The sequence below is a fragment of the Polypterus senegalus genome, chromosome 2 (assembly GCF_016835505.1).
Source record: "Polypterus senegalus isolate Bchr_013 chromosome 2, ASM1683550v1, whole genome shotgun sequence".
Taxonomy (NCBI): Eukaryota; Metazoa; Chordata; class Cladistia; order Polypteriformes; family Polypteridae; genus Polypterus; species Polypterus senegalus.
Window position 1 is genome coordinate 281,651,095 of NC_053155.1, and position 15,945 is coordinate 281,667,039.

A 15,945-nucleotide genomic window follows, 5' to 3' on the forward strand; every position below is an offset into this window, starting at 1 on the left:
ATGCTGTGTAGGTTTTGCCATTTCTTCCATACCTCCATTAAAAAAGGTTAGTTGATCGCTTTCATGTTAGATGTACGTCACAGGTGAACTGATAACATGATGAAAAACTCAGACCCAGTTTTTCCTGGATTTCAGTCGTACAGTGGTACAGTGCAGGAAGGTTATGCTCCCTGTCATTAAAAAAACATGTGACCTTGAGTTTCATCCATTTTTACATTTTTCCTGTTAAACTGAAAACATGTGAAAATATGACTTCTTTGCCGATTTACCTAAACTGCCTGCTGCAACAGAAAACTTAATTAAAAAAGGCACCTTCTCACTCTGATGATCACCTCGTCTGTCTTAGAATACAGCCCACAGCAATTTCATTGCGCCTATTAATAAAATTATTCAAGATGAAGTTGTGGCTGAAATTTACGATCACTTCCTTCAGGTTACATGACACACATCAATATGAGCTGCCAAGTGCAACAATTGATTCTACTAATCTCATATACTCTTACAGGGATTTTCATTGGGCTTCTACTTACTTTCATGGTTGATAATTGTTGGGAACAGTTTTGGAGTCTGTTGCTTGTCTTTTTTCTTTAACAGTTTTTTTGTATTTCACAAAATGCATACCTTTGGTTGTTTTGGGATACTGCAAAGAGACAAGAGAGTGGTTGCGGACTGGTTCTTGAGGTGAATGGGCCTTGGGTATACTGCTACTTTATATCCAAACCACCAATGACCATGCAAAATTATAACACAAAAAAGAAAAACTCACATTCTCTCTTACCTATTTCTCTTATCATAATGGAACATGAGGGTCTAGAACACAGGACAACGGCACTCTTGCATGTTGAATATTCTCTGTCATCACCATATACACACTGCTTTGTTGAGGAGTCAAATTTGCTAAATATGGGTGTCCACTTCCAAAACCGTAAACATTTGCTGGTATTCTATTACGGAAAAAAACAGAGAAAAAAATATATATTTTTAATGTTATGGATAAAAATATAAGATAGATATAATCTTTTTATTTCCAAAATGAAAAGCTAGCAACTCAGCTGAGTTGCAGTATAGGTAAAGCTCACCTGCTTTGTTAAAACTCAAGCTTCCTTATTACAAAAGAAAAAAGAAAAAAAGCTGGCAAAATGGGACACAAATCAGACACCAAAACCAAAAAGCTTGGGAAAATCATAGTCAAAGTTCTTGCTATAATTGCTGAACTGTAAATCAATAAGAAGAGTGAAACACACGGAAAATAACCAACATCAATCCCTGATGTCAATGAGTATGCAGGACTAACTTTTAAAGCATCACGGCAATGACGTCACATGCCATAACTTCCAGGGAAGTTGTCTAGCAAACAGCTACAGCTACTGTATTCAAAGTGGTTTGACAGTTAAAACAACATTTGTTCATAGACAATCATTTATAAAAACAATGAAACAGGGATATTCCCTAATCTCAAAAAGCAATCAAAATGTCAAATGACACAGAAACAAAACTTAAACAGGGCAAAAAAAAAGGTTTTTGGCAGAATCATAACAGTTGGGGGCATATTTTCCTTTCTTCACTGTAAAATCTGTTTTGCTCTAAATTAAAGATTAAAGATGTACAATGGAGCAGTGATGATCTGGGTCTGTTTTGTTACATGCTCCTCCTTCTTTAACACTAGAATTACCAGAGCATACAAAAAAACCTCGTAGATCCGTCCCACCTTAAATCACTTCTCACCTCTCTGTCAGCGTATTTTGTCCTTTAAATGTGTTGATAAGCAGCAAGCAGCAAGCAGCAAGCAGTCTACTATCACATCCCCCACTGGCGCACAGTTTTCTCAGCTCAGGTCTGTTTATCTGCGTGTCAGTTGCTTGGAGTTACATAGAGTAAGAAGTCAAGCAAAATCACACCTTTTATAAATACTATATCGTTATTTGGAACAAATGCATTTTATGTGTGTTCCGTGTCTACAACGATCTATGTAAACACACTGTTAAAAAATAAACATTTTTCATGTTTTTGTAATAATTGACAAAATCTAGACATGAAGTTTATAATGTGTGAAGCCTGAAGTCCAAATATCAAAGAAACACTTTCACACTTTTACTCAAAAATATAACTGCAGAAAAACAACACGCGTTAGGGTGCAGCATTGACACACATTTACTACAACTGCTTTGGTTGCGCAACAGTATCAACTGGTAATCAAAACTTCACGGGTTCGATCCCCGACGAGTCCATTTTGAGATGTGAGCTGCTTTTATTCATACTACTAGCAAAATACCCGCGCTTCGCAGCGGAAAAGTAGGGTGTTAAAGAAGTTATGAAAAAGAAAAGGAAACATTTTAAAAATAACGTAACATGATTGTCAATGTAATTGTTTTGTCACTGTTATGATATCTATGATATCTATATATATCTATTGTGGTCGACGCCCAGGAGGACCAGAGGAGGGCTTGTGCCTCCTCCAGACCGCGACGGGGCGATCGCCCTGGTTGTATTGGGGGCCACGAGTAGACGGCTTGGAAGCCCAACACTGTAGGGGCCCGTGGCCACCGCCAGGCGGCGCCCAGGTGCCTGAGGAACCCTAGAGCCCAGCACTTCCGCCACACCAGGAAGTGCTGGGGGGAAGACGACATTTCGGGCATGTTTCTTTCATGTTTTGCAGACGCCCGCCGAGAGACTTGCAGCGGTACCTCGACTGACTACCTCATGCTTCGGCAAAATGGCCGCGGCTCCCAGAAGGCAGGCCAGGACGCCAGACGGCTACTGACAGCTCCAGTCGACAACAGACTGGTCACCCGCGGTGGATGCCGGGATGGTGAAGGTATCCCGGAGTCCTCCGACGAGGCCGGTCGTTCCCTGACGGGTCCAGCCTCCTGGAAGGGGAGGAGGAGGCATGCAAAGCAACGCCGATACAAGCCACCACCGACAAAGAGGGACGGGTTGTGGCTGAAGGGTCTGCCGGGGAAAAGAAAAAGGCAGATCTCAGCCGGCTTGTAGTAGCCAGCCGTCCCTCTGAGGACTCCAAGTCCGAGAAGCCTTTGCGCGACCCAGCTGAACACGTGCCAGGAGGGGACGTGCTCACTGGTTCCCGGCCGGAGGGTAAGCGAAACGCGGAAGCGCAAACAACTCCGGCCGTAAACATTAACTGTTTGGACTTATGGGGGCTCGAGGAGTACCTCGCGCCCCTTCGGCGTTTCTTACAGGACTTACAACAGCTGAAGGAACGTGTGGAGGACTTGGGAGCGGCGGCCGCAGCCTCGTTAAAGGCTCTGAAGGACTACGTGCAGCGGCTGGGCCTGGAAGCTCCGGAGATGATCGATGCGGGAATACAGGTGAGTCGGTCCCGCGTCGTAGAGTGTAAGGGGACACAGTGCGATCGGGCACTGCAGATGATGAGTAGCGGTTGTCAAAGCACCATGTGCCCGACAAGAGACGGGAGCACGATGACCGAATTGTTGGGGAACGGAGCAAACAGCCCGGGGCATGCGTTTGATGTGGCTTTCCGGGGCTGTGCAACTCTCCAGGACCCGACCGGTCGGCGTGCAGGGTAGCGCCGGTGATAGGAGCGCCGGGGGAAGCGCCGCTCGTGCCGGTGCAGCTAAATGGTGCTGTACATCGGGGCGAGTCGGTACTAATGACGCCGGCACCTAATAAGCGTAGGACAACGGGTGTGCAAACAGCAAAGAGGCTCTCTTCTTTCCATAGAGAGCCTCAAGCTGAGCACAAGCCCCAGATGAAACAGGAGTTCCCCAAACCAAAGCGTGGGTCTCCTGACATATCTGAGAGAAGGCTAGAGGGCAGCCTAGCAGCCGTAATGCCCTCCTTGGCAGATGAAGGGGCGGAGACGACACTGACGGAGTTCCCGAGATGTTTTTGGTCCCGCAGAGGGAAGCAACCAGGAGGGCTTCGTCGGTGCTACAATTGCCGGCGACCGGGCCACGAGTGGCGCCATTGTCCCCGGGGAGACAGGAGATACACCGTCCCCCCAAGGTTCGCTCAAAGACCGGGGCAACGCAGCCAAGGCCCGGATGATGCGTCCTCCTGGAGGAGGACGTCCCTTGCGGGGCTGGACGCTCCACCCCAGAAGTCAACGCTAAGGGGGAGGAACTGTGGAGGACTGCCGGCTTCTCATGCCGGTCAGCACCCCCAGGCCGCCAGGAGGAGCTCTCCCGACAGCAGGATCGTACCCCGAGGTCCAGCAGGGCCTTATGGACTTTGTAGTGTCTATACACAGCCCTACTGGATACCTTGGGGACCACCAGGAGTCGCTGTGGGGGGGCTTATGGGCCCTGTGAGGTCGTATGACCCGGGAGTACGTCACGGTCACGTGACGGGAAGAAATGTCGTGCTCCCGGGTTGAGTAAAAGGACTGATTGCCCTGACCCGGAAGGAATTAGGAACTATGGATTGATGGGACAGGAACACCTCCGGGTCAGGGGCTATAAAAGGACGGTGCCTCAGTCCAGTCACTGAGCTGAGCTGGGAGGTAGAGGAGCAAATGTCTGGGCGAGGAGGAGGGTTTTGTTAAGAGAGATTGAGAGAGTATTGTTTATTGTATTTAAATATATGAGTGGTGTCGTGGGTGCTTGGTGCACTGTGTTAAAAGAAAATAAAAAGGTCGTGGACTTTTATCTGGTGTCTGGAGTTGTACCTGAGGGTTCAAGGGTGCACTACTGCCCCCTACTGCCACAATATATTTATATATCCTCTTTAATAAAACCCCTGTGTACGTCCAGGTGTCCGTGCGTGTATGTCTTTTGGTGAAGTGCGCATGTGCGGGCTGCGCCGTGCATCACACTGTGCCCCGCCCATGTGCGCGGCACTGTGGACGCACACACACTGGAAGCCAGGCACACATTGAATGGCCTTGCCACGGCCGCGCATGATAAGAAATAAAGGACAACATTGCAGGGGAGTGTGCTGATTAGTTAGTCGCGGCCGCGCACATAAAATCCGTTGCTGCGGAGATGGCATACATACAATAATCAGTTGCACGCCAGCACAGATTAAAATACTTGCTGAGGAACTAAACAGTACTTGCTGGGGAGACGCCACGGGCACGATTATCAGCTACACGTTACATCAGTTGTTGGGGACACTCTGCTGATTGCCCAATGTTGTGACAGAAAATGAAAGTAATATTACGGACAACAAAGCCAGTATTACTGTCAGAGAAAATTGCAGACATTTTACGGAAATACAAACTAGTATTACTGTGAGAGAAAATTAAAGACACACAATACAGTGACGCATATTACAGACACATACAAGCCAGTATTACTGTAAGAGAAAATATTACGGACGTATCTACTAACAACATGCCACCTAAAAAAAAGGACACGTTAAGTAGGACAAAAGACACAGACAATCAAATCCTATATAAGCAACATCTCCTGGAAGAACGGTCAGCTCAACAAGTAAACATCAACAAAAGAAATGCAGAAAGACAAAGAAAAATACGAGCAAATAGATCGAATGAAGAAAAATGACCGTCAGAAAAACGCTAAAAGAGAAAGACTCAGAAGAGCAAACCTTAGAAATAGTTGGCATTTACTTGCCAGAACCAGTATTCAGCCACGGTCAGTTATATGTTGCATTATCAAGAGTTAGAAGTTTTCCAGATGTTGTTGTCAAGGTTGAAGATGGTCCTGAACAAGGCAAACTGTTGCCTTTCTCAGGCAGAATATTTACAAGAAATGTTGTCTATAATGAAATTGTATAGAAAAATTTCATGAGATAAAAAAATTGAAAATTTTACTTAAATATCTTCTTCAGATATTGCATCTTACAGATTGTTACAAAGTTTTACACTAAGACAATATTAATTATACTTACTGTGTTGTCATATACGTTTCTATTTTATTTCTATTATTATTTTACTTTAGGCTTCTTGCAAAAATATTTTTTACAAAAAAAAAAAAGTTCCTTGCCATTTAATATAGACTGTTCCTACTAATGTTTATGCACTACTGTTCTAGCGCCCGCTATTGTAACGGGCTTAATGTCTAGTATATATATATATATATATATATATATATATATAGATATACACACTGTGAGTGGAAAAAAACACACCAAAATGTTTTTCATCACATCTTCAACAATAGTCGGCTGATTTACTTAATGTTTGATACAAAGTGTATGTAATATGTTTTCCAACAACAGTTGTATTAATTACTCACAAGTTTATACAATGTTCCAAATTTTATCAAAATCGGCCGACTATTGTTATAGTGTATATATATATATATATATACTCCTGTAGCCACAATAAATGCCTTTATTTTATAGAGAAACCAGGGATGAACAAGTTCCTTTCTACTACAGGAACAGCCACGACACACATAAAAAACATCAATAATCTATACTAATAAAAGGCAAAGCCCTCACTCACTCACTCACTCATTCACTCATCACTAATTCTCCAACTTCCCGTGTAGGTAGAAGGCTGAAATTTGGCAGGCTCATTCCTTACAGCTTACTTACAAAAGTTGGGCAGGTTTCATTTCGAAATTCTACGCCTAATGGTCATAACTGGAAGGTATTTTTCTCCATTAACTGTAATGGAGTTGAGCTGGAAAGACGTGGGGGCGGAGTTTCGTGTGACATCATCACGCCTCCCACGTAATCACGTGAACTGACTGTCAACGCAGTGCGTAGAAACCAGGAAGACCTCCAAAAAGCGCTTAAGAAAACATGCATTATATAATTGAGAAGGCAGCAAACAATAAGAAGCGAGCGAAAGTGACATATACTACCATATTCATGAGTGCTGCTACCTCGGAAAGAAAGCAAGGTGTAAACCTAAACTTTAAATTAAGTTCATAGACAGGCTACCGCTGGCGTTTCACATGCCCACAGGTAATGCGGGATACAAGTTTAATGAGAGGACGCAGGATATAAACGAGTTTTGATCACTTTGTAACTAAGTTAAAATTGTAGGTGAAGGGTGTGCTTATGCAAATTCGAGACTGTGTTTGTGGGGATTGACAGTTAAGGCGGGTGGGGAGTCACGCCATCATCTCCCTCCCATTCATCTCATTTCGCTCTGAGCTGAGCTCAGCTAACGCCGTCTTCCGAAGCAACTTCGTCAGACTGCCACCAAATACTCACAGAAAAATCCACAAGTTAATACACACGCTGTCTCTAGAGTTTCTCCACACTGAATCCTCCAGGCACTACTTACAAAAGGTCACATTGACAATCGTGTTACGCTATTTTTAAAATCTTTCCTTTTCTTAGCACAAGCACAGCTGAGAAGCTTCATGCATGTGCTCCATAACGCTAAAAATAATGCATTTAATCACACTTTGCATTACAAGCAAAGGGGAGCTTTTGTCAATGCATGATTTCCTGGTACACGATTACATTGATCAGCGATCCCGATTCATTTTACCCTCGCACCACCTTAGTTTGAGAAGAAGTATGAAAAATATGAGGTTAACACAGAAAACAGATCACCAATTCAAGCTTTATGAATAATCGATTCGCCATCAATAATTGTTTTGGTAAAGCCATCCTCCTTCCATTTTATAATTTTTCCACCACTAGCCATGATTAAATGAACGGTAAAAAAGTAAGAGCAAAGTGAGGGTGACTTATTTAGGCAGGCATATATATGACAGCAACACTCATGACAATGTCAATCATGTTACGCTATTATTAAAATGTTTCCTTTTCTTTTCATTACTTCTTTAACACACTACTTCCCGCTGCGTAGGCGCGGTATTTTGCTATATATATATATATGAATGACCTCCAAAGAGCGCTGAGACTTTTGATATCATGAACGTGTCTGCAAAACTGGGGTCTCCTGCCCAGCAAAAGTCGAGCAGCCAGCGCGCGCATAGCTGTGCCGCCTTTGAGACGCTGACTGCGCTTCTGCCTTAAGTCAAAGTGAGCACTTTTAATTTTTTCATCCTCCCCGCGCTATAGCCCAGACAAGTGCAAACACGGACCCCTTTTCTACACCACGGCAAAATAATATTAAGGCGATTCACACTTTCTTTTGCACGTATACGAATATGAGATCCTCAGCACGGATTATGAAGACACGCACACGAGTGGAGGACTGACAGTGCCATCACAGCCGATTAATGGCGGGACGCCTCACCAGTCTACACAAGACCCACCGCGACTGTCCCCAAAAGGCGATCATAACGCCAGCTTAACACATCTCTATACTATATAAAAGAAAAAGGCAACTTTCCTTTCTTTACACCTTTTTCCTTTTATCCCAAACCAAAGCCTTTCTCTTAACACTGCAGAGGACACAAAACTAATTTTCTTTAAATGCCGTAAGGCACATTACCAGAGGCACAAATTTGAACGCTCACATAGAAAATGTAATTTCAATGTACCTGTACTTCTTAAAACGTTAATGTTTTACTGTTTAATAACTTATAGACTATAATTTATTATTTTTCCCTTGCACTCAGTGACCAAACCTATACACACACATATAGACACATACAAATATACACACAAGTATATGTATGTGTATATATATATACATACACACACACACACACACACACACACACACATACATACATACATACACACATATATATATAATTTGTGTGTGTGTATGTATGTATGTGTGTGTATATATGATGTAGATATGTATGTGTATATATATGTATATATATATATATATATATGTATATATATATATATATGTATGTATGTATGTGTGTGTGTGTATATATATGACAGCAGCAATCCAAGCTGTGAGAAAACAGTATAAAGGAGGCGTGTCAGACGTCAGTGGTACATTTTCTGATGCAGCTACCAAAACAACTTCGGACGCTGCCACCAAATACACAAAACAATTACTTTGACAATCATGTTACATTATTTTTAAAATGTTTCCTTTTCTTTTTCATAACTTCTTTAACACATGACATCGCTGCGAAGCGCAGGTATTTTGCTATATATATATATATATCACAGCGTAACTCAAAACAGAGACAAAACAATTACATTGACAATCATGTTACGTTATTTTCAAATTGTTTCCTTTTCTTTCTCTTTCCTTCTTTAACACACTACTTCTCCGCTGCCAAGCGTGGATATATATATATATATATATATATATATATATATAGATAGAGATATATATATATATAGATAGATATATATAGATAGATATGAGAACAACATATATATATATATATATATATATATATATATATATATAGATAGATAGATAGATAGATAGATATATATATAGATAGATATGAGAACAACACTCATATCAATGACAAAACAATTACATTAACAACCATGTTACGTTATTTTAAAAAGTTTTCCTTTTCTTTTTCGTACCTTCTTTAACACACTACTTCTCTGCTGCGAAGCGCGGGTATTCTGCTAGTCTATACTAATAAAAGGCAAAGCCCTCACTGACTCACTGACTCATCACTAATTCTCCAACTTCCCGTGTAGGTAGAAGGCTGAAATTTGGCAGGCTTCTTCCTTACAGCTTACTTACAAAAGTTAAGCACGTTTTATTTCAAAATTCTACACGTAACGGTCATAACGGTCAATAACAGTCGACAACGTTCGCCATGTTGAACTTTCTTATTTATGGCCCCATCTTCACGAAATTTGGTAGGCAGCTTCCCTACGCTAACCGAAACCAATGTACATACTTATTTCGGTGGTATGACGCCACTGTCAGCCGCCATATTGAACTTTCCAACGTCACTAATTCTCCAACTTCCCGTGTAGGTAGAAGGCTGACCCCATCTTCACGAAATTTGGTAGGTGGCTTCCCTGCGCTAACCAAAACCGATGTACATACTTATTTCGGTGGTATGATGCCACTGTCAGCCGCCATATTAAACTTTCCAACGTCACTAATTCTCCAAATTCCCGTGTAGGTAGAAGGCTGAAATTTGGTACTTATTTCGGTGGTATGATGCCACTGTCGGCCACCATATTGAACTTTTCAACAGTCTTTGTTACTTATGGGCCCATCTTCAAGAAATTTGGTACGTGGGTTCCCAACGCTAACTGAATCCTACTTACATACATATATATGTCCATAGCCTGCAGCTCAGTCACCGTGTGAGGCGGCGTTGGATCCCCCATCCCAATGCTTCCCACATTGTTGGCTGCCTGCCTATATAAGGCTGTCCGTCGCTCCTTCCAACCGTACCCCCCATTAACATGTCTATCGAGGTGATCACCATCGATCAAAGAACTGTCACTTACTGAGTGGTTTCCATGCCCGGAGATGGCACCTGCCTTTTCCATTCTCTGTGTTACATATTGCACGGCCATATCAGGCTCACTCTTGATATCAGGAGAAACATTGTGTCTTATGTATTGAATGACTGGGACAGGTTTAAGGTGTGGACTGATGACGGTACAGAAGATAATTATACTACACAGGAGCACTATAAGAGTGAAATGCTTAAGCCCTTCACCTATGGTTCTGCATGTGAGTTGATGGCTGCCGCTGAGTTGTTCGGTTGTCGCTTTCAAGTGTACCGAAATGGCCAAATATTTTACACCTTTGGACAACCGTCAATGCCTCTTAAAAACATCTAAGATTCACAGGTGACGATTTCAGTAGTGGACACTTTGATGTTTATGAATGTTTAAACTCTCAAAAGCTCGATGTGAAGTTATCGATGAAACTGGTTGTATACTTACAACGCTTGACAGATGCCGAATGTCACTTTAACACAAGTCCTACAAACACTGTCGTAATTGAAACAAACCATGAAACTCAAACCAATTATGACAGCAGCAATCCAAGCTGTGAGATTTGAAACAAGATTACTGTTCACATGGCCAACTGTACATTGCATGCTTAAGAGTAAGCTCAGTGCACAGCTTGGTCATATTACAACCGGAGGGCCGAACTCACAATGTGGTATACAAAGACATCCTTAACAAATAATTATTGGTATATTTTTCCTCAGTTTAAAAAGGTTTAATTTTCTTCTTAATAAAACTTTTAAGGCAGTACTTCTCGAAGCGTGGGTATTTTATATATATATATATATATATAGATATAGATATAGATATAGATATAGATATAATGTGTGTGTGTATGTATATATATATATATATACTGCTCAAAAGAATTAAAGGAACACTTTTTAATCAGAGTATAGCATAAATGGGATATTAATCTGGTCAGTTAAGTAGCAGAGGGGGTTGTTAATCAGTTTCAGCTGCTGTGGTGTTAATGAAATTAACAACAGATGCACTAGAGGGGCAACAATGAGATGACCCCCAAAACAGGAATGGTTTAACAGGTGGAGGCCACTGACATTTTTCCCTCCTCATCTTTTCTGACTGTTTCTTCACTAGTTTTGCATTTGGCTACAGTCAGTGTCACTACTGGTAGCACAAGGTGATACCTGGACCCTACAGAGGTTGCACAGGTAGTCCAACTTCTCCAGGATGGCACATCAATACATGTCATTGCCAGAAGGTTTGCTGTGTCTCCCTGCACAGTCTCAAGGGCATGGAGGAGATTCTAGGAGACAAGCAGTTACTCTAGGAGAGCTGGAGAAGGCCATAGAAGGTCCATAACCCATCAGCAGGACCAGTATCTGCTCCTTTGGGCAAGGAGGAACAGGATGAGCACTGCCAGAGTCCTACAAAATGACCTCCAGCAGGCCACTGGTGTGAATGTCTCTGACCAAACAACCAGAAAGACTTCATGAGGGTGACCCAAGGGCCCTATGTCCTCTAATGGGCCCTGAGCTCACTGCCCAGCAGCATGCAGCTCGATTGGCATTCGCCATAGAATACCAGAATTGGCAGATGCACCACTGGTGCCCTGTGCTTTTTACAGATGAGAGCAGGTTCACCCTGAGCACGTGACAGAAGTGAAAGGGTCTGGAGAAGCCATGGAGAACATTATGCTGCCTGTAACATCATTCAGCATGAGCAGTTTGGTGGTGGGTTAATGATTGTCTGGGGAGGCATATCCATGGAGGGTCACACAGGCCGCTACAGGCTTGACAAAGGCACCTTGGCTGACATTAGGTATCAGGATGAAATCCTTGGACCCATTGTCAGACCCTATGCTGGTACAGTGGCTCCTGGTGCACGACAATTCCTGGCCTCATGTGGTGAGAGTATGCAGGCAGTTCCTGGAGGATGAAGGAATTGATACCATTGACTGGCCACCACACTTTCCTGACCTAAATCCAATAGAACACCTCTGGGACATTATGTTTTGGTCCATCCAATGCCACCAGGTTTCACCTCAGACTGTCCAGAAGCTCAGTGATGCCCTGGTCCAGATCTGGGAGGAGATCCCCCACAACACCTTCTGTCATCTCATTAGAAGCATGCACCGATGTTGTCAGGCATGTATACAAGAACACAGGGGCCATACAACGTGCTGCATAAATTTTGAGTTGCTGCAATTAAATTTTGGCAAAATGGACTAGCCTGCCACATAATTTTTCACTCTGATTTTTGGGGCGCCTTTGAATTCAGGGCTCTGTAGGTTGATCATTTTCATTTCCATCAAACGATGTGGCATCCTTTCGCTCCTAACACATTACCCAGTCTATATCAGTATAGATATCCAGGAGGATTTCTTTTTCCCATTGAGATCTGATGTGTTTTCAAAGTGTTCCTTTAATTTTTTTGAGCAGTTATATAGATATAGATATACAGATAGATAGATATAGATATATATATATATATAATGTGTGTGTGTATGTATGTATGTACAGTATGTATGTGTATATATATATATATATATATATATATATATATATATATATATATATATATATATATATATATATATAGAGAGAGAGAGAGAGAGAGAGAGAGAGAGAGATATATAGATAAAGATATATATAGATATATATATATATATTATATATATATATATATATACAGATATAGATATATATACTGTATATATAATGTGTGTGTAAGTATGTATGTGTATATATATATGACAGCAACACTCATAACAGTGACAAAACAATTACATTGACAATCATGTTACGTTATTTTCAAAATGTTTTCTTTAATTTTTAATTACTTCTTTAACACACTACTTCTCTGCTGCGAATCGCAGGTATTTTGCTAGTAACTCATAAACGTGCAGTATTATTTAGGAAAATCGCAACATTTTACTCACCAAAACTTTCGGATCATTTGTAAACAAAATCCATCGTCCTCTGTTTCCTCAAAAACAGTTCAATTACTCTGTCGTACGGATTATCCGAGTGCTTCAGTTCCATCAAAACATCACTTTCTAACGCCATCGAAGCTAATGCTGAAACGCGAACCCGTCCTATGGTATTCCTGGCATAAGTTTGATTTCGCTTTAGGGCTGAAAATGTCCGCTCGACAGAAGCAGCGTACACAGCAATGCTCCCCGCCAAATATACCAATATGAACAGCCGCCCCATGCTCTCATTCAGATATTTCTGATGAAGAAAGTCAAGGAGATCAGTGGGAGATTCTCCTGCAAAATCATCCATGGGATACATTATAGTCAGTTCTGTTTTTAGCCGAGACAGATCAAAAACGCTCCGTGGCTCTTGTGCTACAGTGGAGAAGGTTGCATGCGTGAAATTTTTCTTGTATTCCCGAAACTTTTGGGGCTCGAGGAACATGACAAACATCAGGTTTTCATGGTCTTGAAATCTGGTCTGTGTCTGGCAAATACTATTGTCTAAAATGCTGCCATGGAGTTGGCTGTAGTGCATGCGACGATCTTTCACTCGGAGCGGTTGTGGTGCGTTCAATGGCGTCGTAAAGTTCCTCATATCGGCTTCTATCCAATCAATGGGTCTGAATACGGTGACGTTGCCGTATGCCTGCTAAAGGGCCCTACTGACACCAACTCAAAATCTGATTGGTTGAAGCAACAGGTTAATCGACATTTATTCTGTGTTAGAGTGCCTCCACAACAGATTGTGAAAGCCTCTCTGCCTGGCAACAAATGATGGCTGAAATGTGATTGGTTAAATATTTTAATACGAAACTCTGCCTCCCACGGCTATCGAGCTGCATTCTATTACAGTGTATATGGACGAAAATACATTCCAGTTATGACCATTAGGCGTAGAATTTCAAAATGAAACCTACCCAACTTTTGTAAGTAAGCTGTAAGGAATGAGCCTGCCGAATTTCAGCCTTCTACCTACACGGGAAGTTGGAGAATTAGTGATGAGTGAGTCAGTGAGTGAGTGAGTGACTGAGTCAGTGAGGGCTTTGCCTTTTATTAGTATAGATTATAGAATAAAAACATACATTTGATTTCAGTCTGTAACAGCCGGTTTAAATGTATGATACTTGTAAAAGTTAGCTTTGTTTTGTTTTTGTTTTTTTTATTCAGTTTCATTTTCTCAGTCACGTTCATGATTCTACCCTACCCCTTACCTGACACTGCTATTTTCACATAAATACGCGCTATAGCTCTGCACTCTGTAGGATGTAAGTAAATAAATCCAAATAATTAACATTTAATTTGCCTTTTATGTAAGTAACATATACATTTTGATGTACAAGTATAACAAAACAAGTGCACTTTTATTCAAGACTATAACCGAAGAAAAAAGAAAGTCACAAGTACATTGCAAAGCTTCCGGTCTTTGAGGGACACGGGCATGCTCAAAAACTACACATGTAATACCACGAAAAGTGCACATAGACACTTCAGTTCACAAGCATTGGTACGAGAATGCACGTCTTTATGTGAAAACATCATTATCAAAAGGAGGGGGTGGGGGGAAGGGGAGGATGGAGTAGGGTAGGATCATGAACACAACTGAGAGAATGAAACTGCCCTAAAAAGAAGTCTGACTGCATTCTCAAATCGATCTGGCTTTTATGTAAGTAACATATAAGTATTAATATTTTGGGCAAATGTCCTTACATACACCGTCCTTTGTATGTAAGAGCCAGATCGATCTGGCTTTTATGTAAGTAACATATAAATGTTAATGTTTTGGGCACATGCACTGTCCTTACATACATCGTCCTTTGTATGTAAGAGCCAGTCATGATTTCAGTTTACCTCTGTCATAGCGCATCTATGTAAAAACAGCAGTGTCAAATGCGGGGTTGGTTTGGGGGAATCAAATGTATGTTGTAAGTGTTTCTTTGATATTTGGACTTCAGGCTTCACACCTTATACACATGTCATAAATGTAAGAAGGATGGTCCTTGGGTGTGTGTGGGAACTGTTAACATTTGAATCTGATGATTGTACTGTATATAGAGCTGAACTGACTTGTCTGTACTATTCTGTCCTCTGCATCTCCTGGAGTTGAAAAGAGATACCAACATGCAGCAACTAGCCAAGACTGGAAAAAAAAACAAACACAGTCACATCATGACTACAACCACATGAAGGTATGCAAATGAATACAATGCTGCATTAGTGCAACAATGTTTTCCAAAATGTACAATACAGGTCCTAAAATGAATTATTCCAAATGTCATATATATCTAAGTCTCTCTTTTTTGTCAGAGTGGATTTGACACCATGGATCAGATAATTCAGCATGAGCAGGAACACTCAAGAATAAAACTGAATAAAAAAATTCACATCCACAGTTATTCTCAGTCATGCACAACACTCACACCCACGTTCACAGTTTTCCCAGTCTCATTCACGCACAAGATCTGACACAGTTTTCAAATAAAGAGGTGGTATAACAAAACAAGTTTGTACTTACCACGTCTTTATCTGAAAATGGCATCACATGGGGTGGGGGGGTTGTGGGTGTGGATGCTTGAACGTGAGTGACAGATTAAAACTGAAAAATAAAATCAACAAGTACTATAAATTTACAGACGCAAATCAAATGTATGTTTCTTATTATATGATATAAACAATAAGAGTAGCTCACTACTCAAAATGGTAAATTTGGGAAGCAGCTGATATCGAAACTGCCACCTCTTGATCGAAGGGCAGCATTTCTTAGCATTGCACCACACAAG

The 15,945-nt window shown here is 41.5% G+C and overlaps 1 protein-coding gene across 7 annotated transcripts in view; it reads right to left on the bottom strand.

Annotated features, from left to right (window-relative positions):
• Positions 1-15,945, bottom strand: part of LOC120523933 (arf-GAP with Rho-GAP domain, ANK repeat and PH domain-containing protein 1) — a 391,846-nt gene that overhangs the window by 303,680 nt on the left and 72,221 nt on the right. For 5 of the 7 annotated variants that reach the window (XM_039745646.1, XM_039745647.1, XM_039745650.1 and 2 more), the window contains one exon: positions 779-944. The exons of 1 other annotated variant lie outside the window; for it this stretch is intronic. The gene's annotated coding sequence lies outside the window, so the exon portion shown is untranslated. Of the gene's footprint in view, positions 1-530; positions 641-778; positions 945-15,945 lie in introns of those variants that run through there. One more of the 7 variants, XM_039745648.1, reaches the window with a different exon arrangement.